Here is a 27,254-nt window from a genome sequence, read left to right on the forward strand (position 1 = left end):
AGGTATCTTCCTGCTGTATAGGGGGCAGTTTCATTTGTATGTTAATTGTGGGGTTTTAATCCTGTCTCTCTATCTGAGCCAGGTGTAAAGTCTGAGTGAGTGTGGCTGAGTGTAATGTATGGAGTTCTAAACTTTTTATGGTTATTGTATTCAATCATATTTCCCTAACCTGGCTGCAGCATACAATTTAATAAAACAAAAACATAAGAATACATGGTTATTAAATCAGCATTATTTAAACTTCATTTATCTCAACAGTTGCTAGCACCATTTCTAGCTCGGTTTCTCCGTGGGCTCAACAGGTGCTTGGTTACCCAGCCGGTTCTCTATCCCTAGGCGTCTAAAATCGACGATCGGTCAATGTTCCCTCTGCGGCATACTGTGACACCAAAGGTGCCTTGAAATCACAAGGTCGGAGCTCTAACTTGGAGTTTTCGATCCGATCAGTTCCGAAGTAAACCGAAAACTGCCAAACATAACAAGGTAACGTAAGCCAACCTGTAGCTTGTGAGCGCAATTTAATTTACTGTGTGTATAGTAATAGTTGATAGTTTAGCTAACAATTTCTTGAAATATATGTTTTCATTAGCTAAGTTTTAAACTTCACCACACTAGCTACTCAATTAGGCTGATATTAAAAAACAAAACATATTCTAAGTTGCTAGCCATCTAGCTAATACTGTAACTAGCTACCTAGCTTGTTAGTCTCTGGAAGAAACTTGCTACAGTTTGAATCTCCACATCATGAACACTGGTCCAAGATCAGTTCTACCTGTTACATGGCTCTGATTGTGGTACATGCTATGGTTTGTGTGCAGAACCCAGACCTGTTAGAGCTTATTCTGTAGTTTATCAGATTGATCTAGCTAGCAATATGACTAGTTCTGACATCAGCCATAAAGGTACAGTTAGGGATTTGGGAACCAATACATTAATTGCAATAGTATTTGGAAGATTTTACATAAGGTTTTTGGGGGTTGCAGGAAAAATGACAAAGCCGAAGGTGATGCTGTGCCCCCTCTGCCCTTCTTTCAACCCACTTGCCAGCAAAACATGGCAGATTTGTTTTAGGAGTCTCCCAAAAAAAATACAATAAATGAGACCCTTCAGACCCAATACAATGAAAAAACGTAATTCAAGGTGGACGCTGATGCAAGCATGGGTTGTAGTAAGTGAAAAGCTTCCTGTTTCTACCATTACACAAATTTGATCTTGGTTATACACTACCGTTCAAAAGTTTGGGGTCATCTAGAAATGTCCTTGTTTTTGAAAGAAAATACATTTCTTTGTCCATTAAAATAACATCAAATTGGAGTGACAGCTAGCTCAATTTGCGGCATCGGCAGCTCGCAGTGGCATTTCCGGTGGCAGGTTGAGATACCACGGCATCTGCCCCGTTAGCAGTTGCATTTTTAGTGACAGGTTGAGATACCACGGCATCTGCCCCGTTAGCAGTGGCATTTGTAGTGGCAAGTTGAGATGCCATGGCATCTGCCCCGTTAGCAGTGGCATTTATAGTGGCAGGTTGAGATGCCACGGCATCTGCCCCGTTAGCAGTGGCATTTTTTTGTGTGGCAGGTTGAGATGCCAACGATTTTTCCTGAGATGCCATGGCATCTTTCGCCGTTTATATGGTGTTTCCGGTGGCAGCCTGAGATGCCACAAATTTACTTGACCGATTATGGGGCAGAACGGTGGCAAACAAGGGATGTGTCCGAAATCAACCACTACTCAACATATACAACCAAACCAGTAGCCTGTCGTACTGTAGAGGAAAGAGCATATCCGACTGCAACTGCTGGTGTTTGTAGCATTTGCTAGTGAGATACCTTATAGTTTATAAATGTTAACATTTGCCAATATTACACTTGGTAGCATTTTCATGACCCTATTTGTTCATTTTTTTCAACGTTTCTTTGATTATTTATAATATTTTATTTGTATTACAGTCTGTTATGTTGCAATTGGTGGTAGCCTGTGTTTTTTTATTTTATTTAAAATGCAATGACAAAATACTTTATTCACTCAAATAAAAGACTGCAGTTTAAAGCATGATTACATTAGGGGAACAATATTTAGGCTATAGGCTTACACTTGGCAAAGCACCTGCCAATGTTTGTGGCAATTGCCACTGGCCCCCTGTGGCAGCTGTCCCTTTCTGATTGTAAATTAAACAAGATGTTGTAACAGATGACCTATCCAAAATTATTGACTTTAAACCCTCAACATTTATAGCTTACTATAGTAGGTGATATTTATATGTATCTGTGCATCACAGGATTCTAATTTAAAACCATGTACAAAGGTCTTGGTATGAATTACTAGGCTGTATTTAGGAACAAAACTCTTTAATATAACATAATATAAAAATATTTGAACAATCACTGTTCCTCAAATCTTGCGAAGAGTCTGTAATTGTTTTAATCAACAAATTCTTCCCAGAAGCTGCGTAGTCCTTTTTTCTTTTTCAAAGACAAATTTAAAAAGTTCTACTTCATCCAGTTCCCCATCCCAGGTGTCCATCTCCTGGATGGCTTCTTTTTTCTTCTTCTCTGTCCATCAAAAGGACAGCAGGGAGTTTCAGTCCTCCATGGAATGTTGCCTTATCGCACCAGTCAGCTGCAGCCAGGCTATGTAGGATAAGAAGGTTTTCCTGCAGTAAAAAAAGTATGTTATTGATCATTTATGTTTTTCCCAAGTGAAGATTTCAGACTTATAGAGCATTTACAGTACATCTGAACGAAACATTAAAAAAAAAATGTACCAACAAATGCTGTATTTATTAACACTGTGGGTTCCATCTAAAACCCCCCAAACTAAATGACAGTATATGTTCATAATTGTCTTAATTGTACATGTAAATAAAAATAATAATAAATGGTAATGCAACTAACCTTCAATACACATCAAAAAAAGCAAAAAAGCTTCCTGTCACAGTAAGCGATGCTGTATTGTATGGTCAAGCAACCATACACCCAAGTGCTGCTCTGAGAAAAAGGTGGGCAGTGATCCCCTTTATATGATTCAGATGACGCCCTGCAGGGTTGCCAGGTATGGAAGGTAATTTAAGTATTGCAGGTTCAGATGTACATTATGCTTCTTATAAGGAGTTATAATGATCTGATATGTGAATTGTTTGAAATCCTTGTTTGAAAGGCTACATTTTGGACAATTATTAATGTATTACTTATTTACTTTGCATTTATCCTCCTTCTCTCTTGTTCAATTAAATTAAATCTCAACAACTATATATAGATATATATATGTCTTTTTTACAGTAGGACCATTTTATTCTTCCAGTCATACAACAAACATTGATTGATTGTGGTAACAAACCACAATCAATCAAACCTGCAGACACCTTGTCAGTGACAACATACCAGTATTTGGGCACCAGAGCAAAGAAGCTCTTGTTGCCTCATTTTCATAAATAATTACGAAACATTAATATGTTTCCAATACATCGACATGTGTTATACTGTTCTTAGGCTACATATCATGCACTACGGATTACTTTAAAGGTCCCATGACATGCTACTTTTTGTAGGCTTTAATATAGGCCATAGTGGTCCCTAGTACTGTATCTGAAATCTTTTTTCAAAAATTCAGCCTTGCTGCAGAATTATAGCCACTACAATACAGTCACAGAATGAGCTTCCTTCAAACGGCCCGTATTGGTGTCTGTGACTTTAAATTTTAATGAGGATGAAAAAGGCGGGGCAAGGTGGTGGGTGGGCGTGGCCTTTACTATCTTGCAGCAAAGGTAACGTGCATGTTTACCGGTATGTCTGGATCATATTGCAATGGCACGAAGACACATTGAAGCATTTCAGTTTGACCCAGAATCCGATCCAGATGGAGAAGCAACGGATGAAGAAGTTGCAACTCAGCGCCTCCAGAAGGATGTTTCCGAATGGTTAGTTAAAAATATTATGTCTATATGATACTTTGTTAGGATGTCTGATTATCATGTAAGTTAAAGCTAAAGCTAATCTGCTTTTGCCTTTTCATGTTTCTCTGATTTGTGATGATTTTAAAGCAATGTTAGCATCTATATCAGTAAATATTCTAGTTTAGAGAAGAGGGTTTTTTTAAATGTAAAAATTCTCCCTTCATATCATGAAGTCACGTTACACAAGATATATAAAGCCTATATATTTATGTGCGCGCAGGAGTAAATAATTTTGTTGTGTAACATTATGTACATAGTCGTCGGTGAAATGTTTGCCACAGACATGCAAAACTTTGGGAAGCTGTGTCGGCGCTTTTCCGGAGAAAATGAAATCATTCCACTGGTTCTTCTGTGGCATGTACGAAGGAAGTAAAAAAAGGCTTCGTTGCTCATCTCTAACTCCTATTACTGAGCAATTATTGTGTTTCCTTCGCTCAAAAGCCATGATGCCCCTCCTCGTCGCGTAGACAAATTGAAGTCGCGCTCACACACGTGTGCCTCACACCTGGCTCTATTTAAATTCTTTCTCTGCGCGGGCAAAGGGGAGTTACCATGGGAGTTAACAATTTCTCCTTGCGACGTCACAAAGAGACGGGTCCATGTTTGATTCTCCGTTTTCTCCAAGTCAGAGAAAGATAGAAAATGCTCAATTTACACCGAATGGAATTTTTAGAAAATTTGGGACCATATATAGGCTAGGTGAACTCATATTAATGTTAAAAAACCTCACAAAATGAAAATTTCATGTCAGGGGACCTTTAAGTCCATAAACTATATTTTCAAATTTGACAATCACCTCATGCCACTTGTGATAATATAGTGTCCTTATTATAACTGTTGCCTCAGCACACTTTAAATGGGTAATGTTTTAATGGATACATTAAGAGAAAACAAGTGTTCCTACAAACAACATAAAGCATTGCAAGTAAATAACCATCAGGGCTGATTTTTATATTCTTACAGGACAAACACAAATCTGGCAACCATTTTACACAACCACACAAAGATGTCTTGTGTACTTGTAATTGTAATAATTTTATTTATTTTTATATTGAATTTAATTTAGCAAACTGTATTCAGATGATTAATATTATAATGCAAAGTGAAGTTTATGTATGCTATGTGGAACCTTTCATAAACATTTTGTGCTCTAGGCTACATAATAAAAACTAACGATTGCATAAAACATGATGCATTTGATTTTGGTGCTCATGTGCTGTATTTATGTAATTTATGTGTTCTATGTCTATCTGCTTTTATCTATGCTCTTATGTTTTCTGTCTGTGCTTATGTGCCTGCTGGTGAGAGATGAAAAGAATGATAGCATAAACAATACAGTATATAGGCACGTTTTAATATGAATGCTAACAGAAGAGTGCAGGTGAAAGAAAAGGTTATTTTACTTTAGATGTAGCCTATTGGATATAGCAACTTGCAAGACGCAAAAGACAAAGCCAGAGCTTGCTCAGAAACTTATGCTGTTGCTTCCATTCCCATGTGCTGTTAAATTATAAGTCACTGGCTGCTAATTGATGAGTCTCTTCACTGGTGTTGTACTCTCTGTGAGGATATTTATGTAGGAGTTTTAAGCTTGGGCATCTGTTTCGGATGCCTCCGGAACGCCTTCCTGGGAAGGTGTTCCGGTCCCGTCCCACCGGGAGGAGACCCCGGGGAAGACCTAGGACACGCTGGAGGGACTATGTCTCCCGGCTGGCCTGGGAACGCCTCGGTGTCCCCCCGGAAGAGCTGGAGGAAGTGTCTGGGGAGAGGGAAGTCTGGGCATCCCTGCTTAGACTGCTGCCCCTGCGACCCGGCCCCGGATAAGCGGAAGAAGATGGTATGGTATGGTTTTAAACCCTTCACAAACTCAGTACTATTATCCATTAGTAGCCTAAAGCAGATGCATATTGACATCAGCAAACCTCACCAAATGTTTACAGGTTGAAATGCCAAGTAACCTCCCACTGGAAAGTTAGTAATTTACAGTATAAATAACATTTATAAAACAAAACGTTTGTGACTATCTTTTGTAAAATGTGTACAAAGTTCTCTTACTACAGAATAATCAGAATCACCTTTAATGCAAAGTACGTTGCACAAAGGCTAAGAGATTTGCTTTGGTAGCCTATTTTTGGGCATATTGAGTACACTAGAATATAACCTGTAAGAAAAATAAAACAAACTGATTCATGTTTTTATAAATCATGTTGAATCCAACCTGCGGCCCTTTGCTGTATGTCTTCCCCTCTCTCTCTGTGCCCCTTTCCTGTCTATCTTTGGCTGTCACTAGCAATACATTTTTTTTTTTCATAGTTGATTCCCCCGCTAGCCACAGCTACAGGCTTCATATTCGGCCTCAGCTCCGACGGTCCACATCTTTTATCCGGGAGATAGGCTACTGCCAGCATGGCAACAGTCGGAGCTTCACAATCGCTCTTCCGAAAGCTATAGTCATCCTGCTGATCTCTGCTGATCAGGGTCTGAGAAAAAAATTATGTCAAGATTTAAAAGATTAAAGGGGACACCATCCTAAATATTGTACCCCTAATGTAATCATGCTTTAAACTGCAGTCTTTTATTTGAGTGAGTAAAGTATTTTGTCATTGCATTTTAAATAAAATAAAAAAACACAGGCTACCACCAATTTATTTCCTTAGCTCTGCAACATAACAGGCTGTAATACAAATACAATATTATAAATAATCAAAGAAACGTTGAAAAAAATGAACAAATAAGGTCATGAAAATGCTACCAAGTGTAATATTGGAAAATGTTAACATTTATAAACTATAAGGTATCAATCAAAATCAATCAAATGTATTTATAAAGCCCTTTTTACAACAGCAGTTGTCACAAAGTGCTTTACAGAGACACCTGGCCTTAAACCCCAAGGAGCAAACAACAGTAGTGTTGGATTTCAATAGCTAGGAAAAACTCCCTAAGAAGGCCGAATTTTAGGAAGAAACCTAGAGAGGACCCAGGCTCAGAGGGGTGACCAGTCCTCTTCTGGCTGTGCCGGGTGAGATATTAAGAGTCCAATTAGAATAATAAATACATTTCTCTGTCCTAAATCCAGAGTCTATTTGATTCTAGACTAGGTCAAAAGTATGACCAGGTGGACAAGGACAGGGACAGCAACGGGCCCCCCAAACCAGGTACTCCGCAGGTGTGGACCAGGACCTCATCTCCTCCTAAAATTTAAAACTGGAGGAGACTGAGAAAAGTTAGAAAGTGCATTCCTCATATCCCCCAGCACAATAACATAGCAGCGTAACACCTTGGAACTGAGACGGGGGGGTCCGGCAACACTGTGGCCCTACCCGGGGGAGGCCCCGGACAGGGCCCAACAGGCAGGATATCAATCCACCCACATTATCTCACTAGCAAATGCTACAAACACCAGCAGTTGCAGTCGGATATGGTCTTTCCTCTATTGTACGCCAGGTTACTGGTTTGGTTGTATATGTTGAGTAGTGGGTGATGTCGAACACACCCCTTGTTTTCCACCGTTCTACTCCATAATCGGTCGAGTAAATTTGTGGCATCTCAGGCTGCCACCGGAAATACCATTTAAACGGCCAAAGATGCCATGGCATCTCAGGAAAAATCGTTGGCATCTCAAGCTGCCATACAAAAAAATGCCACTGCTAACGGGGCAGATGCCGTGGCATCTCAACCTGCCACTATAAATGCCACTAACGGGGCAGATGCCATGGCATCTCAACCTGCCACTAAAAATGCCACTGCTAAGGGACAGATGCCGTGGCATCTCAACCTGCCACTAAAAATGCCACTGCTAAGGGGCAGATGCCGTGGTATCTCAACCTGCCACCAGAAATGCCACTGCGAGCTGCCAATGCCGCAAATTGAGCTAGCCCCTGCTGTCAAATTGATCAGAAATACTGTGTATACATTTTTAATGTTGTAAATGACTATTGAAGCTGGAAATGGCTGATTTTCTTTATGGAATATCTTCATCGGCTTACAGAGGCCCATTATCAGCAACCATCACTCCTGGTTCCAATGGCACATTGTGTTTGCTAATACAAGTTTTTCTTTATAAAAGGCTAATTGATCATTAGAAAACACTTTTCCCATTATGTTATGACACTGTTGTGGTACTTAAAGGACAGTTTTATTGCTTCTTTCTAGAATCAGCAACTGTGGGTTTGACTATCATTAGTAATCATTATTTCTATCCTTTGTCAATGACTATATTTCCTATTCATTTTGCAGTATTTCCTATTCAAACATATTTAATGTACAGTAGGTTTTCATGGAAAACAAGGACATTTCTAAGTGACCCAAACCTATGAACGGTAGTGGATGTGCATCCAATATAGATGTTGGATGTCTGTTTAGCTATAGAAGGAGAATATCTGATTTAAAACCAATTTCATGTATCAACTGTCTGAGCTTGTTTATTGATTAGTTCATATATCAACTGTCTGGGTCTGTTTATGGATCAGTTCATGTATTTATCCAAACACTGATGTGCTGTAGTATTTTCTGTAAAAATCCAAGACGTGTTGTGTTAAGCATTCAGGTTTCAGGAGTTACACAAGCTTGGTTATGAACCCATCCTGCTTTTGGGGAAAGAGACCAGGAAGGGTAATCAGAAGTGGGTAGTCACCGAAATGGTGACTGCCTTGGGTCCAGCTCCAGAGGGCCCCCACAGAGATGTTTTAAAGATGTTTGTCTTTATGAGTATCTACTTAAAGGTAATTCAGACATTGTTATGTGTATTAAGTAAAAACTCATCTCTACAGCATGGTTTATAAACCTTCACTGGCCGGGGGCGTGAAGGTGACCAGTAGGCTTGATACTGTCCACCCTTGCTGTCTTGCCAGGTGGGCTCTCGTCGCCACTGGGATGCCCTCCCTCCAATGCCTTTCGGGGGAAGAGTCACTGGCTTGTTGTTGACTCTCTGTTGTGCACCTGTGCAATTGGGCTGTACGCTGCTAGCAATACTCGGCCCTCATTCAGGGGGGTTGCGGTTGGTGGGTGTCCCTTTGGTTGATGCCTGGCAATGTGGGTGGATTGATTTCCTGCCTGTTGGGCCCTGTCCGGGGCCTCCCCCGGGTAGGGCCACAGTGTCACCGGACCCCCCCGTCTCAGTTCCAAGGTGTTACGCTGCTATATTATTGTGCTGGGGGATATGAGGGATGTACTACTAACTTTTCTCAGTCTCCTCCAGTTTTAAATTTTAGGAGGAGATGAGGTCCTGGTCCACACCTGCAGATTACCTGGTTTGAGGGGCCCGTTGCTGTCCCTGTCCTTGTCCACCTGGTCATACTTCTGACCTAGTCTAAAATCAAATAGACTCTGGATTTAGCCCAGAGAAATGTATTTATTATTCCAATTGGACTCTTAATATCTCACCCGGCACAGCCAGAAGAGGACTGGTCACCCCTCTGAGCCTGGGTCCTCTCTAGGTTTCTTCCTAAAATTCGACCTTAGGGAGTTTTTCCTAGCCACTGAAATTCAACACTATTTTTGTTTGCTCCTTGGGGTTTAGGGCCGGGTGTCTCTGTAAGGCACTTTGTGACAACTGCTGATGTAAAAAGGGCTTTATAAATAAATCTGATTGAGATTGATTAAATCATTTAGTCTACATTTTATTAAACAAAATAATTGCAGTGATTATCTTGTGTTGTGAGTCATGTACTAATATCTCTCACTTCCAGTTTTTGAAATCAACATTAATTAACATTTGAACAGCTTCTTGTAGGTTTACAACAACTTCACAGGGCACCCAGCCAGAGACCCCCCCCAGTTGACCCACAGTAACATCCCCTCCATCTGAGGCCCAGGCCAGTGAACCCACAGTGACCGCCCTTCCTTCTAAAGCCCAGGCCAGTGGACCAACAGTGACCTCCCCTCCATCTGAGGCGCAGGCCAGTGGACCCACAGTGACCTTCCCTCCATCGGAAGCCCATGCCAGTGAACCCACAGTGACCTCCCCTCCATCTGGGCCACTGGCCAATGAACCTGCCAAGACATCAACATCCCAAGACAGCGGTGGGTGTGGACATTTTTATTGATGTAAACTATGAGCGGTACATACACTATCTTGCCAAATTTTGAATGCAGGTCGATATAATCAATACTTGTTATGGATTATTTATTTTTTTCATTTCAGTGCTCCACTAGACACTGAAATGAATAAACGCGCTGTGTTTGTAGGGGTGGCATGTAGCAGCATGGTAGTGTAGTTAAGTATTGTGTCAGGTTTTGGAGCTGTTTAATTTATAGTTTGAATAGTTAATTTTTTTAATAAATTTCTACAAAGTGTAGCTATGAATTTGCTGCATGATGACTTTATATCTATACAGTATGTTAACACACACTACCCAAGGTGGCTGAAGCACAGTTTGTATAACCACTAAAATAACACCCAAATTTGTATTGAGAAAGACTATTAAATAACTGTATAAAATAACATTTTGCCTTTTCTCCTGAAAGGCAAAATGAAAGGTATTTTTGTATGAGATAGCGCCAGGAAAGCAGAGAAAGAATCCCAAGTGTAAAGGTACGAGTCTAGGTACTATTTTTAAAGCACATGAGTGTAGATATTATTTTCAATGTTACCTAAGTCTAGGTACTATTTTCAATGTGTCACTGACTATTTCATTTGTACTCAGCGGTGCCAACAAGGCACTATAACAGTCGGTCTAGCAGTAATGTAAAGACAGTGAAAGTTAATTAAGCAGTCAACAGGATGCTTTTCTATGTTTTGAGTAATGACAGAAATGCATTACCATTCCATCGGGTGTAAGAAGAAATTGAGTAACTGAAATACATAATATTTTTCACATTTCAGAATGCAAGGCTAAGAACTTCATGAGAACAGTGGACACTGTTGTGAAGCATAGAGTTAGGGAGGTTAGTCAGAACTAAATGTAAGGGAAGGAAATTTATGTAACTGTGATCCAATAAACAGTATTGGATAATATACATATAAACAGTGCATTGAGAAAGTATTTGTCTCAGTCTGATTTTCTGAATTCTTGGATATATAATTTTGTGTGTTGTATATACACTCTGTGGACAATTATTAGGCACATCATATTTCGCAATATTTAACAATCACAATGCTTTATGTCAATCCAAAATATAATTGAACCTCAAACCTGAATGTTTTACGAAGAAAAAGTGAGTTTTGATCTTCCTCAGGGGAATATAATTGTGCAGAATTATTAGGCAACTAAATTGCAAGAATAGTTTTTCCCAACTCACTTGTTTTTTCTTCATATTTAAAGGAAGTGTAACAAATAAGTAACACAAAATGAGAATTAAAATGTGTATCTTTCCAAAAATATTCAGTGACCAATATAGCCACCCTTCTTTTCAATAACTGCTATGAGCAGTTATTCATGGAATCTGTCAGTTTCTTGATCTGTTTTCAATCAACTTTCACTGAAGCAGCAACCACAGCCTCCCAAATGCTGTTCAAAGAGGTGTTTTGTATTCCATGACTGTAAATCCCACAAATTCTCAATAGGATTTAAGTCAGGTAAGGAAGGGGCCAGGTCATTATTCAGGCATCTTTATGGCTGTTGCTTGCTAGCCAACAGTGGAGTACTTGGATGCATGTGATGGAGTATTGTCCTGCATAAAGATCATGGCCTTCTTGAATGCTGAGGAATTCTTCCTGTACCACTGCTTGAAGAAAATATCTTCCAGAAACTGGCTGTAGGTTTGGAAGTTGAGTTTCAGTTCATCTTCAACCCAAAAAGGTCGAACTACCTCATCCTTAATGATAGCACCCCATACCAGTACCCCTTACAATTCATTATTTTATAGTTTGAAAGCAAGTGGGACAACTGCGCCCTCTGCTGCCTCTCCTCCCCCTGCAGCAGACAGGTTCCAGCGTTCAACGTCACCGGCCTTCTGACACCATCGTCCATCTCATTATGCATTTCACCTGTGTCTTGTTTTGCGCACCTGGTTCTCATCCTCATCATTACCCCTAGTATATGTTCCCTCTGCTTCCCGTCTTTGTGTGTTATTGTCTCATTCTGAAAAGAGCATTGTTAAGCTTCGCCTTTTTTCAATACGAAAAATAAAACAGAAAATACGAACCGCTTTGCTCTCCTGCTCCTCCTTTTTACTCAAAGCCTGACAGCAAGTATCAGTTTATAAAACAGATATTTTATGACTGGTAATCAATAAAATGCAAAATAAAAAGTTAACTTCCAGTTGGAAGAGATGTCATCCTTTAGCTGTGAAGTCAGTTCTTCCAACGTCACTGCTTGATTTCCCAAAGCCCTCCAGTTTTGCTGCATTTCCCCAGCTTTAGTGCTCTTGTGTATGCACCTTTAATTGTATAATAAACTTTATGAAATCACCTCCTCGCCTTTGGTGGATCCAGCTCCTTCTTGATATGATTCTCCCCATTTGACCTAGAGATAAAAAAAGAGCAATTCATCAAACTATAAAAAGTATGTAACACCTGTCATAGAAAAAGGTAATTAATAGCTTTGATCAAATGATAACCAAACCAAATAAAAATAAATGAATGAAAAGAAACCATGTTAAATAAACAATGTGCACTTTTCAATATAACAACTACTATTAATGCTACAGTTTACCTCACATTTCCACTGAAGGGCTGCATGTTCAAAAGGACCTGTAGCTCTGGGCACTTTTGGGCCACCTCCTGGACATAGGGGAAATACTTGCACGCCACATCAGAACACAGAAATGTAATGTTTTCTGCTGACTTAGAGGCTAGCTTGTGCTGGAGGAAAAGTGGGTAAGCATAGACCTCACCCCTGTACATGTTCAATGCACCGAGGAGAAGTCGATGTCAGCACACTACTAGTTCCAGTCCCTCCTCATCAAGCTTGCAGCTGGATTTATTTGAGCAACTCCCTGGCGGCAGTCCATTCTGAAGCTCCACACATCCCCTTCCTAGACACCTGTACCACACCAGTACATACATGTTAATTCATTCATATTTAGGTAATTCAGCAGATGCTCTACCCAGAGTAACTTACAATAGTGAGAGCTTACATAGTACACTATACTAAAGTAATATGATAAACTTACAATACACTGTGCAAGGACAGGTTCCTTCTCCATACTACTACTCCATACGCTAACCCTAAATCTATCCTTAACTGGGCTAAATTCACAACTTATCCCCTCAGCATAAAATATCAATTTTCAATTACTTTTAAGTTTGTTCACATCTTTTGTGGAAGATGTGTGGTTATATGATAAGTGTGGGTAAGTGATTTCACACACTCTAAGCACAAACACACAATTTCAAGGAATATTATATGTTTTGTGGTTCTGGGCACATAGTCCACAGAATTGGCCACATCCTCGTCTTTGTGGATCAATACCCCTTTAAAGCAGCCACATTCATCAGTTCTAAAAAGCAAAGACATGCAGATGGTTTTCAGCAACAACATAAAGATTCATGAAGCTCTTTCAGCAATAACGTAAAGATTGAAAAAGTTCTCAAAACTACTGTTATATATTGTTATTAAACTGGTGAGACCTGAAGTGATTATGAATATATTTTGGTATGTACAGTGGGGCAAAAAAGCATTTAGTCAGCCACCAATTGTGCAAGTTCTCCCACTTAAAAAGATGAGAGGCCTGTAATTTTCATCACAGGTACACTTCAACGATGAGAGACAAAATGAGAAAAGAAATCCAGAAAATCACATTGTAGGATTTGTAATGAATTTATTGGTATATTCCTCAGTAAAATAAGTATTTGGTCACCTAAAAACAAGCAAGATTTCTGGCTCTCACAGACCTGTAACTCCTTCTTTTAGAGGCTCCTCTGTCCTCCACTCGTTACCTGTATTAATGGCACCTGTTTGAACTTGTTATCAGTATAAAAGACACCTGTCCACAACCTCACGACCACACTTCAAGCTCCACTATGGCCAAGACCAAAGAGCTGTCAAAGGACACCAGAAACAAAATTGTAGACCTGCACCAGGCTGGGAAGACTGAGTCTGCAATAGGTAAGCAGCTTGGTGTGAATAAATGAACTATGGGAGCAATTATAAGAAAATGGAAGACATACAAGACCACAGATAATCTCCCTCGATCCGGGGCTCCACGCAAGATCTCACCCCATGGGGTCAAAATGATCACAAGAACGGTGAGCAAAAATCCCAGAACCACACGGGGGGACCTAGTGAATGACCTGCAGAGAGCTTGGACCAAAGTAACAAAGGCTACCATCAGTAACACACTACGTCGCCAGGGACTCAAATCCTGCAGTCCCAGACGTGTCCCCCTGCTTAAGCCAGTACATGTCCAGGCCTGTCTAAGGTTTGCTAGAGAGCATTTGGATGGTCCAGAAGAGGATTGGGAGAATGTCATATGGTCAGTTGAAACCAAAATAGAACTTCCAAAGAACACCATACCTACTGTGAAGCATGAGGGTGGAATCATCATGCTTTGGGGCTGTTTTTCTGCAAAGGGACCAAGGAAAAGTAAAGGAAAGAATGAATGGGGCCATGTATCGTGAAATTTTGAGTGAATAACCTCCTTCCATCAGCAAGGGCATTGAAGAAACGTGGCTGGGTCTTTCAGCATGACAATGATCCCAAACACACCGGCCGGGCAACGAAGGAGTGGCTTCGTAAGAAGCATTTCAAGGTCCTGGAGTGGCCTAGCCAGTCACCAGATCTCAACCCCATAGAAAATCTTTGAAGGGAGTTGAAAGTCCGTGTTGCCCAGCGACAGCCCCAAAACATCACTGCTCTAGAGGAGATCTGCATGGAGGAATGGGCCAAAATACCAGCCACAGTGTGTGAAAACCTTGTGAAGACTTACAGAAAATGTTTGACCTCTGTCATTGCCAACAAAGGGTATATAACAAAGTACTGAGATTAGCTTTTGTTATTGACCAAAAATTTATTTTCCACCATAATTTACCAATAAATTCATTAAAAAACCTACAATGTGATTTTCAGGTTTTTTATTTTCTCATTTTGTCTCTCATGGTTGAAGTGGTACTTATTATGAAAATTACAGGCCCCTCATCTTTTTAAGAGGTAGAACTTGCACAATTGATGACTGACTAAATACTTTTTTGCCCCACTGTATACTGAATGAGTATGTATAAATACCCTGCAGTGTTCTTAAACCGGTAATGCTTGCGATTTCTGTCCACTGAAACCGCAACCATTTTGGGGGTGTAAAATGGAAAAATGTTCATCAAGCTGGTTAATTTCATCCCGTGCAGCCACCAATTCCATGAAACTCTTATGGAAGGAATCAGACAAGATTTTCCCTGTCTGATAATGCAACAATTGTAAAGAAATTGTAAAAATCCTCCTCCTGGCTTGCCTTACAATCAGTCAGTTTTACTTTTGATACAGCTACATAAACCTACTCTGCCAAAACGTTCTGTCCTTTGGTCAAGCATTGTCAAAAATGCTTGACGTGACATCCCTGGGGCAGCCATTTTCATCTCTTCATATGAGGCAAAAACGCCAGTCGAAAACGCAGTGCAAAAGTTGATTGTGGCAGTCACTTCTTTGCAGGTCTCTCATTTCTGCTGAACAAGTCTCCTTGCATGTTTCACAATGGAGCTCTGGCAATGCCAGATAGTAATGACCTAAAGAGAGAAACAAAATTAATTGAACAGATCTATTGCAACAAGACAAAACAACATGTAGTTGATTATACCGAATGCTTACCATTCATGGTGACAAGCGCAACAGACCTGCCAGGGCAAACACTGATTTCTGGTTGTGGACACAGGCAAAAACATTGAGGCCTCTCTACAGGCAGGAGAGGAGCTAAATAAAAACATCAGACATCATAGAAAAAAAATTCTAATCATGAAAGAATAGAATGAAGGTACATTTATGTGATCTCTAAAACAGTAGGAAGTTACCAAGTTGTTTGAAAGCAGGGCTGCCATCAAGGATTGTGATGCCTGCAGTGGGAGGGAGTGGCTCTAGGAAACCTTCCACCATGGCAACCCTATTGTGGAGCACCAAAAGGGAATGCCTTGCTGAGTCACACTCGGCACAGAAGAAGGGTCTTGGAAGGCAGTCTCTAGAGCGCATGACAACTGGGTTGGTCCCACGCTGTTGACATATGGGTGATGAGGAGACATCCTCCATCGCCAGTCAGTTGTTAACGAGAAATGCCCTCTCCTCCCTCCACCTTACTGAAGACATTAGCTGTCTAGTAGCCCAGTTTACTGGCCTTGAGCTGTGGTGGTGTCTCATCATGAACATCAGAATTGTCCAAGAGTTCCTGAAGTTCTTGGAGATGTGCATGTGCAAGATTAAGAAAAGCATTTAAAATTGACAAACTTTGGTAATATGCACTTTAGTCATCACATTTCCAAAGGAAACTTAAAAAAAGACATTCCATCTCCATCCAAAACACAGCTTGTATTGAGGAAACAAATACAATTGTTAATAAATGACAAATAGTATTTATCCTGAGTTCTTTCAAGAAACAGCACCAGTCAACTGTTCAATGTGGACAGTGTTGTGTGCATGCTATACAACTGATGAAGTAAATGGTGATAGCAAAGTAATACTCAAACTCTACGTGTTTTACAAGTAAGTATGAACATACTATTGGTCAAAGGGCACAGCAGCGCCTGTACTTTTTGAGGAGGCTGGAGAAAGCCTGCCTGTTCCCCAAGATTCTTGTGAACTTTTACCACTGCACAATCGAGAGCATTTTGAAAAATTGCACCCCAGTGTGGTTTTTCGGTTGCTCCGGAAGGAAAACATGCAACAGGTGGTGAAAACTGCCCAGCACATCACTGGTACCCAGCTCCTAGCCATCATAGAACTCCAGCACAAGCGGTGCCTGCACAGGATCATCAGGGACCCTTCACATCAATGCCACAAATTGTTTTCCCACCTACCATCAGGCAGGAGGTATAGGTCTATGCGTTCTACACTAGTAGGCTACGGAATAGGTATTTCCATCTACTTTAACCCCGCTTAACTCTGTGACCCAGAGAACTCACTAACCATACCCCCCACCTCTCAGGGACTTGCACAACTCCCTTCTTACTACTCTTACACTGCCTTGTTAAGTCTGATAATGGTAGTCTTCAGCTGTTACATGTACATGTCCACCTCGGGAACCTCACTGATGCTATCCCTGCATTTCAGTTGCACATGCACCTTGCACATTTAGAATTGCCATCCTGCATGCATTTTTACAGTTGTTACATATGCATGTCTACCCCGGGGACACCACTGCGGCTATCCGCATCCCAGTTGCCCATGCTGCCTTCTCCTTCATTTGCCTCGATTACACATCGAGTAATGTAGTATTGCCATTTCACAACTATTATCCCACTTGTAACTTACACTGTACTTAATACTTGTACATTTCTGCCCTCCTCTATTTGCACTGGTTAGATGCTAACTGCATTTCGTTGTACTGTACTTGTACTGTTCAATGACATAAAAGTTGAGTGTAATCTAAAAAAAGAATCTAATCTATTATGATCAAAGTTTGTCCACACAATGTGAAAAGAGAGTAAATGTTATACAATACATACCAACTGTCTTGGGAGCATTAATCCAACTTGTCATTGAATTGCATGGATCTGTACATGACACAATACCATGCAATTCAATGACAAGGCTATTAGATGTGTAAACTCTAATAAAAAAGAATACAGTCCTAGTGAATAAGACCAAAGTCTGTCATGCAACTGCATAAGTGTGTCAAAAGGATTACAAATACAGTTATGTCCATACCAAGATCTTCTGTGTCCTCTTCAATGTCATGGCTTCTAGCTTTGGCAGATGGGTGTGCTGAAATAAGTGTACAGTACATTCACAGTACAATTTGTCTATCAATCACTGTAAGTTTTAAAATTAACAATGAATAGAAGTCAATACAAAAACTGACCAGGTGATGAGCCCTTTGTGGATCTTCCTGATCTTGGTCGCTGAAAGACTAGATCTCCTTTGCTGTCCCTCTTCTTCCAACGGACAGTTGGGAGTGGAGGAACAGAGACGTTTCGCCTTTTTTCCTTTCTCTAAAAATAAGTTTAATAAGTTATATGAATCAAACATCCCTAACTCATAATTGCCAGTATAATACAATAACTGTTTGAATTTCACACACTGAGAAGAAGGAGAGGCTCTAGCCATTTATGGCAGAGCAGAAGCTAGAGGAGTTGGTGATCTACCATGGACTGACTATCATCATTGCTTCTGGCTTGTATGCCATCTACATTAGGTTAGCAAACATTTGTATGCAATGCATTTTGCATAAGTGATTGTTTGGACTTAGTAAACAATGTAAACTGTTGTGTTAAGCTCATAAGTCATTTATGTGACATCATTATTCTTCAGAAATCATTGCTTATATCACAAACTGTACAGTCATTAAAGAAATTCACAGACCACAGTGTGGCTTTAAATGAGGGAAAAAGTTACATTAAAAATTAACTCTTCGACCCATAGTTTCTCAAGTAGATCATCAGTACTCTGCAATTCTTCTTCCAACCCTTGCAATTCAGTCATCATGTCATGTAACTGAATGGCGGATTAATAGCCAGTCTTATTAACAGGTATTTGGACATAGCTAGCCAGTTAATTTAAACAGTCAATGCAAGACACTAGCTAGCTAGGTAGCCAGCTGAGGTTTCCAATTTGCTAGATGTAACAAGGCTAACAAGCTGAATATGGTTTAAAGGGTGTCAACTATTTACGTTGGAAAATGTTAAATATTAAAAAAGAACGTAATTTAAACCGAAATGATTTAGTGCTAAATACATCTATGAAAAAGCACGGTAAAATAATCGTGTCGCATGTACTTACCTTGTAACTAACTTGTTACCAGCCTGCTTCTGCACTAGTTTGATGGATACCGGATATGCTGCCCATGAGCAAAAACTCTCTTTGTGAGGTGAGCAGTTTTGCCAATGAGTGCCTGGAAGTTCAAACTCTTATTTGGAAAGGAAGCGGACCTACATTTTGGCTTTAAAATTGGCCAATGACAGGCATTTCACATTGAACCCCACCCTCTTTGCAGAAAAGAAACATTAAACCGCTTAATGTTATTAGAAAAAAGCAAATATAATGAAAATAGATTTGTTTTTTCGTTATTCCGTTTTTGGAATAAAACAAATGACGAGCATACGAAAATGCTCCAGGTTGGTGACAGCTACGTTAAAATAGGAAATGTAAACAATGAAACACGTCCAGCAAAACTTGTTTTCTGCTAATACATTTTTTGTTTCGAATTTGACATTGGATTTTTTGGTCTTTATCTACATAAAAAATAAATTGAATAAGGAATTATCCATTTGCACCTGGACCCATTCAGATAATTTTAGTGAACATTGTGTACAAGTCAATTCTGTAGGTTGCGTTGGATGCGTTACCAGCATATTATTATCTGGCCATCCAACTAAGGCTATCCAGCGTGGGTTGATATGTTTTTGTCTCTGAAATACACAAGGCCATGTATTTCTAAGCTACTGGTCACAAATTTGTATTTGATGGATATTTACTTGCATTGCATGTATGCAGTTACATGGCAAACCACTAATGTTCTGTATGAACATGCCTTGAATCACAGTAAATTCATAAAATCCTGAAAGGCTTTCATTTATTGGGCCTTTTCAGGCAATTACAAGTTTTAGATGTAAGAGGAAATCTGTAAGACCATGAATTTGGTTGAAAAGGTTATATCATAATGCCCCATGTACAGCGGGGAGAACAAGTATTTTATACACTGCTGATTTCACAGGTTTTCCTACTTACAAAGCATGCAGAGGTCTGAAATGTTATCATAGGTACACTTCAACTGTGAGGGACGGAACGTAAAACAAAAATCCAGAAAATCACATTGTATGTTTTTTTTTATAATTAATTAGCATTTTATTGCATGACATAAGTATTTGATCACCTACCAACCATTAAGAATTCTGGCTCTCACAGACCTGTTCGACCTGGACCAGACATCAAGGATAAAATTGTAGACCTGCTCAAGGCTGGGATGGACTACAGGACAATAAGCAAGCAGCTTGTTGAAAATGGAATAAGTTCAAGATGACAGTCAATCTCCCTCGGTCTGGGGCTCCATGCAAGATCTCACCTCGTGGGGCATCAATGATCATGAGGAAGGTGAGGGATCAGCCCAGAACTACACGGCAGGACCTGGTCAATGGCCTGAAGAGAGCTGGGACCACAGGAAACCATTAGTAACACACTACGCCATGGATTAAAATCCTGCAGCACACGCAAGGTCCCCCTGCTCAAGCCAGCACATGTCCAGGCCTGTCTGAAGTTTGCCAATGACCATCTGGATGATCCAGAGGAGGAATGGGAGAAGGTCATGTGGTCTGATGAGACAAAAATAGAGCTTTTTGGTCTGAACTCCACTCACTGTGTTTGGAGGAAGAAGGATGAGTACAACCCCAAGAACACCATCCAACCGTGAAGCATGGAGGTGGAAACATAATTCTTTGGAGATGCTTTTCTGCAAAGGGGACAGGACAACTGCACCGTATTGAGGGGAGGATGGATGGGGCCATGTATCGCGAGATCTTGGCCAACAACGTCCTTCCCTCAGTAAGAGCATTGAAGATGGGTCGTGGTTGAGTATCCAGCATGACAACGACCCAAAACACACAGCCAGGGCAACTAAGGACTGGCTCCGTAAGAAGCATCTCCAATTCCTGGAGTGGCCTAGCCAGTCTCCAGTCCTGAACCCAATAGAAAATCTTTGGAGGGAGCTGAAAGTCTGTATTGCCCAGCGACAGCCCCAAAACCTGAAGGATCTGGAGATGGTCTGTGTGTGCAAACCTGGTCAAGAACTACAGGAAACATATGATCTCTGCAATTGCAAACAAAGGTTTCTGTACCAAATATTATGTTCTGCTTTTCTGATGTATCAATTACTTATGTAATGCAATAAAATGCAAAATAATTACTTAAAAATCATACAGTGATTTTCTGGATTTTTATTTTAGATTCTGTCACTCACAGTTTTACCTAAGATAAAAATTACATTGTTATTATTAATTAAGGTCGCATAGGCCCCTCCAAGAACTGCCACCTTAACGTGGTGGAGGGGTTTGAGTACCCGAGTGACCCTAGGAGCTATGTTGTCTGGGGCTATATGCCCCTGGTAGGGTCTCCCAAGGCAAACAGGTCTTAGGCGACGGGTCAGACTAAGAGCGGTTCAAAACCCCCTAAATGAAGAAAAACATTTTGAGTACCGTGACGTCGCCCGGGATGGCGCAGCCGGGGCCCCACCCTGGAGCCAGGCCCGGGGTTGGGGCTCGTATGCGAGCGCCTGGTGGCCGGGCCTTCCCCCATGGGGCCCGGCCGGGCTCAGCCCGAACGGGCGACGTGGGGCCGCCCTCCCGTGGGCTCACCACCCACAGGAGGGACCATAAGGGGCCGGTGCGAAGAGGATCGGGCGGCAGTCGAAGGCAGGGGCCTAGACAACCCGATCTCTGGACACGGAAACTAGCTCTAGGGACGTGGAATGTCACCTCGCTGGCGGGGAAGGAGCCTGAGTTGGTGCGTGAGGTTGAGAGGTTCCGATTAGAGGTAATCGGGATCACCTCTACACACGGCTTGGGCTCTGGAACCACACTCCTTGAGAGAGGATGGACTCTTCACCACTCTGGAGTTGCCCATGGTGAGAGGCGGCGGGCTGGTGTGGGTTTGCTCATAGCTCCCCAGCTCTGCCGCCATGTGTTGGAGTTTACCCCGGTGAACGAGAGGGTCGTTTCCCTGCGCCTACGGGTCGGGGATAGGTCTCTCACTGTTGTTTGTGCCTACGGGCCGAACGGCAGTGCAGAGTACCCGACCTTCTTGGAGTCTCTGGGAGGGGTGCTGGAAAGTGCTCCGACTGGGGACTCTATTGTTCTACTGGGGGACTTCAACGCCCACGTGGGCAACGACAGTGACACCTGGAGGGGCGTGATTGGGAGGAACGGCCCCCCGGATCTGAACCCGAGTGGTGTTCAATTATTGGACTTCTGTGCTAGTCACAGTTTGTCCATAACGAACACCATGTTCAAGCATAAGGGTGTCCATCAGTGCACGTGGCACCAGGACACCCTAGGCCGCAGGTCGATGATCGACTTTGTTGTCGTCTCATCTGACCTGCGGCCGTATGTCTTGGACACTCGGGTGAAGAGAGGGGCGGAGCTGTCAACTGATCACCACCTGGTGGTGAGTTGGATCCGATGGCGGGGGAGGAAGCTGGACAGACTCGGCAGGCCCAAGCGTACTGTAAGGGTCTGCTGGGAACGTCTGGCAGAGTCTCCTGTCAGAGAGATCTTTAACTCCCACCTCCGGCAGAGTTTCGACTGGATCCCGAGGGAGGTTGGAGATATTGAGTCCGAGTGGACCATGTTCTCCACCGCCATTGTCGAAGCGGCCGCTCGGAGCTGTGGCCGTAAGGTCTCCGGTGCCTGTCGAGGCGGCAATCCCCGAACCCGGTGGTGGACACCGGAAGTAAGGGATGCCGTCAAGCTGAAGAAGGAGTCCTATCAGGCCTGGTTGGCTTGTGGGACTCCTGAGGCAGCTGACGGGTACCGACAGGCCAAGCGGGCTGCAGCCCGGGTGGTTGTGGAGGCAAAAACTCGGGCCTGGGAGGAGTTCGGTGAGGCCATGGAGAAGGACTATCGGCTGGCCTCGAAGAGATTCTGGCAAACCATCCGGCGCCTCAGGAGAGGGAAACAGTGCCCTACCAACGCTGTTTACAGTAGAGGTGGACAGCTGTTGACCTCAACTGAGGATGTCGTCGGGCGGTGGAAGGAGTACTTCGAGGATCTCCTCAATCCCGCTGACACGTCTTCCATTGAGGAAGCAGAGGATGAGGGCTCAGAGGTGGACTCGTCCATCACCCGGGCTGAAGTCACTGAGGTGGTCAAGAAACTCCTCGGTGGCAAGGCACCGGGGGTGGATGAGATCCGCCCTGAGTACCTCAAGTCTCTGGATGTTGTGGGGCTGTCTTGGTTGACACGCCTGTGCAACATCGCGTGGCGGTCGGGGACAGTGCCTCTTGGATGGCAGACCGGGGTGGTGGTCCCTCTTTTTAAGAAGGGGGACCGGAGGGTGTGTTCCAACTATAGGGGGATCACACTTCTCAGCCTCCCCGGGAAAGTCTATGCCAGGGTTCTGGAGAGGAGAATACGGCCGATAGTAGAACCTCGGATTCAGGAGGAACAGTGTGGTTTTCGTCCGGGCCGTGGAACACTGGACCAGCTCTATACCCTCTACGGGGTGTTGGAGGGTTCATGGGAGTTTGCCCAACCAATCCACATGTGTTTTGTGGATTTGGAGAAAGCATTCGACTGTGTCCCTCGCGGCATCTTGTGGAGGGTGCTTGGGGAATATGGGGTCCTGGGTCCTTTGCTAAGGGCTGTCAGGTCCCTGTACAACCGAAGCAGGAGCTTGGTCCGCATTGCCGGCAGTAAGTCAGACTTGTTCCCAGTGCATGTTGGACTCCGGCAGGGCTGCCCTTTGTCACCGGTTCTGTTCGTAATTTTTATGGACAGAATTTCTAGGCGCAGCCAGGGGCCGGAGGGTGTCAGGTTTGGGGACCACACAATTTCGTCTCTGCTCTTTGCAGATGATGTTGTCGTGTTGGCCCCTTCTAACCAGGACCTTCAGCATGCACTGGGACGGTTTGCAGCCGAGTGTGAAGCGGTGGGGATGAAAATCAGTACCTCCAAATCTGAGGCCATGGTCCTCAGTCGGAAAAGGGTGGCTTGCCCACTTCAGGTTGGTGGAGAGTGCCTGCCTCAAGTGGAGGAGTTTAAGTATCTAGGGGTCTTGTTCACGAGTGAGGGAAGGATGGAACGGGAGATTGACAGACGGATCGGTACAGCTTCTGCAGTAATGCAGTCGATGTATCGGTCTGTCGTGGTGAAGAAAGAGCTGAGCCGCAAGGCGAAGCTCTCGATTTACCAGTCAATCTACGTTCCTACTCTCACCTATGGTCATGAGCTTTGGGTCATGACCGAAAGGACAAGATCCCGGATACAGGCGGCCGAAATGAGCTTTCTCCGCAGGGTGGCCGGGCGATCCCTTAGAGATAGGGTGAGAAGCTCGGTCACCCGGGAGGAGCTCAGAGTAGAGCCGCTGCTCCTCCACATCGAGAGGGGTCAGCTGAGGTGGCTTGGGCATCTTTTTCGGATGCCTCCGGAACGCCTTCCTGGGAAGGTGTTCCGGTCCCGTCCCACCGGGAAGAGACCCCGGGGAAGACCTAGGACACGCTGGAGGGACTATGTCTCCCGGCTGGCCTGGGAACGCCTCGGTGTCCCCCCGGAAGAGCTAGAGGAAGTGTCTGGGGAGAGGGAAGTCTGGGCATCCCTGCTTAGACTGCTGCCCCCGCGACCCGGCCCCGGATAAGCGGGAGAAGATGGATGGATGGAAGGTCGCATAGGAGATATTGAATGTAGAGACACACAGCCTACCTAGTACCTATAGACAACAAACTGACAAATTAAAGGAAAAATCAAGGGTTCATGTACTGCAACCCCACCATACAGGTGTACTGAATTATACAACCCCACCATACTGGTGTACTGAATTATACAACCCCACCATACAGATGTACTGAATTATACAACCCCACCATACAGGTGTACTGAATTATACAACCCTACCATACAGGTGTACTGAATCATACAACCCCACCATGGTGCATTGTGGGATTGTTGACGTGCTGCCTGCTGTTACCTGCCAACATTTTTCGAATTTACTCTATATAAACGAATTGGTCAAATTCAACTTCAAGAGTTTTACCAACACAATATTTTTTATCTATTGACCTTTTACCCAACTTTTCTACACCGGGACTCTTTTTGGACATAATTAACAGAATTTCTCACCCCTGAACACCCGACGCTAAGTATAATTGCTATGCTTTATCATTGTAATTGTCAGTGTTGGGAAAGTTCACTTTCTACATGAACTAGTTCAAAGTTCAGTTCACAAATTTTAAAATGAACTAGTTCAGTTCATAGATCAAACTTCAAAATGTTTAACTAAGTTCACAGTTCCGAAAAAATTAACTAGTTCAGTTATTTTTTTCCATATGTTGCTACGAGCAATTATTTTTCAACATTATTGCCACAGCCCATATAGAACCACAGACAGCAATTCTTTTGTCAGTTTTAACACTGAAGTTATGCGTCAAATTTCATCTTCATATCCAATTTTGAATCCTTATCCAACCAGGGTTTACATTAGCATTGAGTGGACAGCATTTCCCCATTGTTGCTTTAATGCTATGTTGCTGTCCATTCACTCCACACTAGTAGCAGCTGCAGCTTTCACCCCTAAAGTACATTCTCAAAAACACGAGGAAAAACGTGCTGCTTGAATGGTATTTTTTAATAAGGAATTATTAAAAGAAAAACAGGACAGTAATCATTTAGGTGCAAATGTTTTTCCATTTTAATGGCTGCAACCCCTTAATTAAGTTTATGAAGGCTGGGCTTTCCACTTTACTCAAAGGCTGCAGGTCTCCGACAATATACTGCACCACCAGGTTGTCCAGCTGCTGCTGGGAGATGACAACGGAGCCGCTACAGTACGCAGTTAATGGGGTTTGGGTCGAGGATCTGTTTTACTGTCTTTTAATTTTTTTATTTGTTTTCACATACCTTGAAAGACTAGCCGGGTGCTTCAGTTCAATGTGCCGTTTCAGGTTCGCTGTGGATGTAACTGAAGTTCGGATTTTCTTTTTGAAAGCCGGCGGGCAAAGTTTGCACAGAAAAGTCAGATTCCTCCCATCCTCACCAACCTTGTCAGTAACCTCATAAAACTCTTTTAAATTATTATACGCCACCTCATTGCTACACGCTGCTGTCACCTCCATGTTATTTTTTTATATTTTTTGATGACGCATGCGGCTGTGCGACGCTGGTGTCTGGGTGTTGCCAGATTGGGAGTTTTTCTACTACATATTAAGGCGCGTTTACGGTGTGTTTTCGCCTGGTTTTCGCGTGTAAGACACCAGACACCAGAATGAACGAGTTCACAGTAACGTTCATCAGGCAGTAATACAGTACGTTCAGTTCACGTTCGCCCAAAATATGAACGAGTTCAATTAACGCGTTCAGGCACAACACTGGTAATTGTCGTAGCTACAACACGGAGGAGAACTATCGTCTACAGGTAAAGATAGCAGAGTTAGAGGGTCGGTTTCAGACGGAAATGTCATGCAAGGATAATGTTAGTGTAGAAATTAGAAAAACTGCGTCTGTGCCACCAGGAAGAAATGATAGGCTCTCATCTCCAGGTGGGCTCTCATTGCCATGGGATGCCCTCCCTCCAATGCCTGTCGGGAGCGGAGTCACTGGCTTGTTGTTGTCTCTCTGTTGCACACTTGTGCAATTGGGCTGTACTCGGCTGGCAATACTCGGCCCTCATTCAGGGTGGTGTTGGTGGGATCCCTTTGGTTGATGCTTGGCAATGTGGGTGGATTGATTTCCTGCCTGTTGGGCCCTGTCCGGAGCCTCCCCCAGATAGGGCCACAGTGTCACTGGACCCCCCTGTCTCAGTTCCAAGTTCTTATGCTGCTATATTATTGTGCTGGGAGAGTAGGGTCAGTTCTCCCTCTCGACTAAGTTCTCCTTCTCCACTATAAATCCTTGTTGATATGAGGCATGCATTTTCTGAATTTTCCCAGTCTCCTCCCATTTTCAACTTAGGAGGGCATGAGGTCCTGGCCCACATCTGCGAAGTACCTGGCTTGGGGGACCTGTTGCTGTCCCTGTCCTTGTCCTCCTGGTTGTGCTGCAGATCGAGACGATGCCTGACGATTTCAGCTGTCACTGCACTGAGACCTCCCCCATGTTGTCCCTGTCCTTGTCCATGAGGTCATGCTTCCAACCTGGACTAAGTTTAAATAGACTCTAGACTCAGCCCACACACATTTATTAATGATTACAGTTGTAATCTTAAAATATGTTCACCTGGCAGAGCCAGAAGAGGACTGGTCACCCCTCTGAGCCTGGGTCCTCTCTAGGTTTCTTCCTAAATGTTGGCATTCTTAGGGAGTTTTTCTTAGCCACTGAAATTCAACACTACTGTTCTTTGCTCCTTGGCGTTTAAGGCCAGGTGTTTTGTAAAAGCATTTTGTTACATCTGCTGAAAAAAAGCACTTTGTGACATCTGCTGGAAAAAGGGCTTTATAAATACATTTGATTGATTGAGAAAAGGCAGGGATGAATAGTTAAACTTTTCTATTTGTAGTCAAATAAGACCCTGGCTCACTCTACACAGGGATATCAGAAACTATGCACAATAAACAAGGATTCACTAGCAAACATCTAATCTACATTGAA

At 42.8% G+C, this 27,254-nt stretch overlaps 1 long non-coding RNA gene across 5 annotated transcripts; it reads right to left on the bottom strand.

The window, feature by feature from the left end:
• Positions 1-5,754: 5,754 nt before the first annotated feature.
• Positions 5,755-25,805, bottom strand: LOC105008421. 5 transcript variants are annotated; one of them, XR_004576671.1, is made up of 8 exons: positions 25,569-25,805; positions 17,831-17,960; positions 17,677-17,733; positions 15,831-16,198; positions 15,631-15,732; positions 15,324-15,548; positions 12,547-12,876; positions 12,087-12,357 (listed from the first exon to the last, which is right to left on the bottom strand). It is a non-coding gene; the product is annotated as an uncharacterized LOC105008421 (long non-coding RNA). The 5 variants fall into 5 exon arrangements; XR_827644.3 differs by having other exon boundaries at positions 15,831-16,206; XR_002197661.2 differs by lacking the exon at positions 25,569-25,805 and adding an exon at positions 18,748-18,860 and having other exon boundaries at positions 15,831-16,206.
• Between the last annotated feature and the right edge of the window lie 1,449 nt (positions 25,806-27,254).

Source organism: Esox lucius, chromosome 13 (genome assembly GCF_011004845.1).
Source record: "Esox lucius isolate fEsoLuc1 chromosome 13, fEsoLuc1.pri, whole genome shotgun sequence".
Classification (NCBI taxonomy): Eukaryota; Metazoa; Chordata; class Actinopteri; order Esociformes; family Esocidae; genus Esox; species Esox lucius.